This window comes from Conger conger, chromosome 16, assembly GCF_963514075.1.
Source record: "Conger conger chromosome 16, fConCon1.1, whole genome shotgun sequence".
NCBI classification, from domain to species: domain Eukaryota; kingdom Metazoa; phylum Chordata; class Actinopteri; order Anguilliformes; family Congridae; genus Conger; species Conger conger.
The window spans coordinates 13176370-13181614 of record NC_083775.1 but is presented as its reverse complement, the minus strand read 5'-3'; positions in this window follow the sequence as shown (position 1 = coordinate 13181614).

The following is a 5245-nucleotide window of genomic DNA, read 5'->3' as shown; positions in this document are numbered from 1 at the left end:
GGGGTGGGACGGGGGGGGGGCGGGCGGTGGGTGGGGGGAGAAACATCCCATTTTGGACAGAAATTGGTTCTGGCTGTGGGAGTTGAAGAATGGCTTAAATGGGGAACAGAAAAGACTGCAGCTGGATGTGGTGGGCCGGCTGCTTCAGCCCGTGTGTGTCAGCGCTGCCTGGGCGGCCAGACTCGGCCAGGCCATGAGAAGCAAGTGTGTTTGTGTGGGTGAGAGGCGTTCACTCTCTTCACTTCCCTGTAATAGATAAAATCTCAATGCAAATACAGTCAACACCATGTGCGGGGGGAGGGGGGGGGTCCAGTAATGGCAGCACTTGAGAAATTGCTTCTTTTTTTTTTTTTCTTTTTTTTTTTTTCTTCGGGAAAATTGATGACATGTTCAAACCTTTATTTAGGAAAAAAAATCTAAGGTTTAAGGGGGTGGGGCGGGGTTCTTGTCCTCAGTGTTAGGCGTCTTACAAAAAAAAATAAAAAAATCTTTCTTGCCTCTCGATTCCAAACTGAACATAACCGCGAATGTTCAGATTTCAGATTATTGTGCTTGGTTCTCAAGGCAAAGGAACATATTTGCAGCTAATGTGAAAGGCATTAATTTTGACAGGTAACACTTAGGAAATTTTCCCCATTTTTAATAAATATTCCAGTTAAAGTAGTGTGCCAAAGACTGAGATAAACTAGGCCCTATTTTGGAGAGATGCGATGTTAGGCATAAGTAATAAGCAGTTCAAAATACACTTAAAAAAAAAAAAGAAAAAAAGGAAAAACTATTCTTGTTAAAAAAAAAAAATTATAAAAAAAAAAAAAGTTGAAAAAGTAGTTTCGGCCTTTTATGCTTTCATTACGAATCTTTCCATTTGTGTTAGTCTCTCTGCTGCACTTAGCTGGGGATGGTACTCACGGCGCTTGTTTAAAATAAATGGAAGCATTTGTAAAAGGTTCTATTTTTCCACTGCAATGAAAAAAAAATCAAATAAAAAGGTATCAAACATTCCCCTGGCACTTTGCTGTACTTTTGGTCTTGTGGGGGTGGGTGGGGTCAGAAGGAGCTCTGGTAGTGAGGCTGTGGCAGGCGGGCTCGGGGGCTCGGCCCTGGGGGTGTTATCTGTGGCCGGCACTCTGACTGGTAATTGGGCTACATTGTAGTGCACAAACGGGGCTGTTCTTGCCCCCCCCCCCCCCTCCCCCGTACTGAAATGGGAGTTCAAATCTCTTTTTGAGGACTTGCGCGTTAACGAGACCCCGGGATTAATGTTAATGACTCGTCTCCATGGAGACGCTCGGTCCGACGTCGCCTGTCCGGAACCGTCGATCACAGGGAGGGAAGGTCGACCGCGTTTTCACCCCCGACTTAAGGGGGAGGGAAGAAAAACAAAAAAAAAAGGTTTTTTTTCTTTCTTTTTCTTTTTTTTTAAAAAATTGCCGGCGATTGCGATGTTTACATTGTTTATAGCCATATTATGCAAATGAAGTAAGGGGGGGTGCCGTCGGACGTGAGGCGGAGCAGCTGAGGGGGCTGTGGGGCGTGGCCTGTGGGCGGGCGTGCCACCGGTCCGTTTTCGGGTCCTCGTCCCTGTGCGGTGACGCTGCTCCCGTTCCTCTCCACGTATCAGTTTCCGGATCTTGCCGCACTCACATCGCCTGGTGTTCTTTACCATAGCCGCTCCCTTCCTTTTGTGTAAGAAAGCCTTTGCCGACACACAAAATTACGCTGAATTCTCCTTTGTAAAAAAATAAATAAAATAAAAATAAATAATAAAAAAGTGTCAATTTGCATTTGACGGATACAAAAGCGTATAAAATCGGAGGGCAAAGTTATACACGATTATATTTTTCTCTTTTTTTTTTTCTTTTTTTTTTTGAAAAGGTCTGTTTTAGGATCTTTCGGCAAAAGCTGGCATTGGTTTCACAGAGAGGGGAAAACAAGCTGACCGGCTCTTCTTACCGGCTGCTTAACTTACCAATATTTTCACATTGAGGGTGCGGGTACGTTCCTTACCAGTTACCAGTCCCAACGTGTTGCGGTTCCTTGCCCACTCTCCCCCCCCACACTGCCCCCCCCCCCACCCCCACCGTACCCCTAATTCCTCCCCCGGTCCCGGCCTGCCTGCCATGTCCAGTCAGGATGTGGAACATGTGCCTTTCTGAGCTGAGCAGGTCTTTTCCGTGTCACGGGCCGAACCCCTCCGACCCCGTCGTGGAGGAGGAGCTGTCCATGTATTACTCTCACATGATCACTATTCTTTCCAGCTGCCTGGTCTGGTTCTTTGATCAAGGTTACGTGTTGATGATTTCTTTTCTTTCTTTTTTTTTTTCTTTTTCTTTTTTTTTTTTTCTTTGAAATGACTTCTTGCCTTTGTGGTTATTTTGTACACCCTGAGATGGGGGAGGGAGATGAATGGGGGGGAGGGGGTAGACATGTTTGTGTAGATGGGGAACTGTGACCATTCCTCAGTGCTACCTGTTTCTGCAATGTGTGTGCTTTCCAGCTTTAGAGAACAGGAGAATAAAGGACACTGAGTTACCGTTCGCTTCCTCCTCTGTGTCACTTTTGTCTTTCATCACACCTGGGTCAAATACACAATCGTTTTAGATTAAAATACTTTTACATGCTTGACTGTATGTGGTACATTACAAGGCATTTAGCAAACGCTCTTATCCAGAGTGCAGTTCAAACACAGGAACAAGTGTAAAGAGGACGGATGTATGAATGAATGAATGTATGAATGGGTGAATGAGAAACATCACTTGTACAGCGCTATGGATACTTGATAGAAACTGGGGTTTTTCTAGACCAGGCTTAATGTGCTAGATACTGGTTAGGTGAACTCACCGCCAGGTAAAAATATCTTACGAGAATTGTTGGGCTGAAATTCTCTGCTACCTCACCCCAGTGAAAGTAATTATGCAAATCTATTTGCACTCTGGTAGAGTGGGACTTGTCCAATCTTGTTTATGGGCCATTCTTTTGCCAGAGTCATTTGTCCCTAAATATGCACTTTTCATTGGGCATCAGAAGCAAACCTTTTAGTGTAATCTGAGAGCACCTCATTGTATAAAGATAAACATGTTACCAACATTAGCTGAGAGATGACCCATGGAAAAGTCAATTTGCTTATTTTCGGCACATTGATGTTAAATTCTCAGACCGTTTGGTCTTTTTTAGAAGGATTGATCTTTGCTACTCTGGGTTTTGTTTATACGACACTTGGAACTGTCCCAACTTCATACTACATGCCTGTAACCCGAATTGTCTAAAATAGAACCGTTCAATTCCAGTAACCTGTTTGCCAGTGTGCCACCCCACACATTTTTAAATGGCTCTACCGCGAAAACAAAATTGAGGATGAAGCTCAAATTTTCAGAAATCTTTTTCTCCACATACCCAGAAACGGGTAAGAGTCCAAGAGATGCTGTGGTGAGCGTCCTGCGGTTGGCATGGAATCGCCCTTATCTGGTTTGAACAAAGCGGTGTCGGGTCTGATCCAAAAAGTTGTGTGAAAGCACGTTTTTTGTTTTTTTTTACGCTACGCTGCACTGACTGCTAATCATTTAATGATGGTCTTGCTTGAAAACCTTAGCTGTGTCTGAATCTGCTCACTTGCCTACTATTGAGTATACAAAGTTGCACATACAACTTGTATACTTGCTAGCAGGAGTGTGCGGATTTGGGCATGGCCCTTGATGACTGAGTCGGGTGTAATACTGAGCTAAAATGGAAACCTGCTTTTTGGATAAGACTGCACACCCCTCCTATAAACGGCACCATTGCTGCGCTATCGTCCACACTCGCAGGATTGCAGAGCAGTGGGTCAGGTTCTCTCAGACTGCATTGCATTCTGGGATGTCTGAGTGGAGGATCTCGAGCGCTCTGCCAGAGGGATAGCACTGCTGACTGAACCTCACCTGGCGGTGGACGGCATGGCCAATTAGCCAATTATCTACACCTCTTAAGTCCAACCCTAGAATCTATAAGCTGATCTAACTCCGTAGCTGTGGTTCAGAGATCAAATCACTGCTGGTTTTCTGCCCTTCCTCCATTTAGCAGATAGTCAAGTTAACATTCTCATAGTTGGTAAACATTTTTTTTGATGAATAGAGCATGCAAGAGAACGTGAATAGCCAAAATGTAGCCAAGGTGGGGCAACTGATGTCTGCAATGGCCTGCTTGGAGGACCATAATTTGGAATGATGCTCGTGGAGAGAGTATTCAGAGCTTTATTGGAAGCCCGCAGGGCTCAAAAGACTTGCCGTAAGAGGGCACTTTAGCCTCCCTGTACAGACGTACAGGTACAGTAGATCTAATTCAGGCTCAAGTTTAGTACTTACGCCGAAACAGGACCTACAAATGTCGATGCCTTGCAATAATTAAAGGACAGAAATTTCATATTGGAAAGGAATCCCCTTTAATGAAATCCAACAAAACTTTTCTACTTTCCGGTCCTGTATAACAATTTCACCTTATGTAAGGGTGTGCCTCCACTCAGCTTTGATTGCCTTGTATATTGCTCTAGATAAGATTCATTAAAGCCAAAATATATTAAAAAATATATATATAAGCTTCACTTGAAATTGGGAGTGCACTCCCCTCATTTTAGGGGACCAAAAGTAATTGCCTCAGCTGTTTCTGATACTTAAAGTCTATTCAATCGCTTCCATAGTAAAGGTATAAGAAAGCTTTCAGTATCTAGTCTTCATTCTAGGTTTTTGATTGCTTTTGGGGTCTGATAGTGGTGTTTGTCTATATGAGGACCAGCTTCGTGCCAATGACAGTCACAGAAGCCACTGTGAGGCAGAGAAACAGAGAGAAGCCAAACAATAGGCTTACCGAAACAAACTGTTTCGGTAAGCCTATTGACGGAACATCATTAAGAAGAAGGAACTGGTGTATGTTTGGGATCATTGCCTTGCTGTGCGATGAGTTTGGAGGCATTTGATTGAACTTAATCTGATAAGATACCTCTATACACTTCTGAATTAATTCTGCTGCTACTATAAGCAGTTACATTATCAAGGAAGGCAAGTGAGCCAGTACCTGTGGCAGCCATACATGCCCAAAGCATAACACTCCTGACCCTGTGTTTCACAGATGAGCGGTGCTTTGGTTCTTGGGCAGTTCCTTTTAGTCTCCAGAGCCAATACACCAATAACAGACTCCAAAAGAAAAAGTCTGGAATCAAGACTAGATACTGAAAGTTTATTATAACTGCACTATGGAAGCAATTGAAAACACTAAT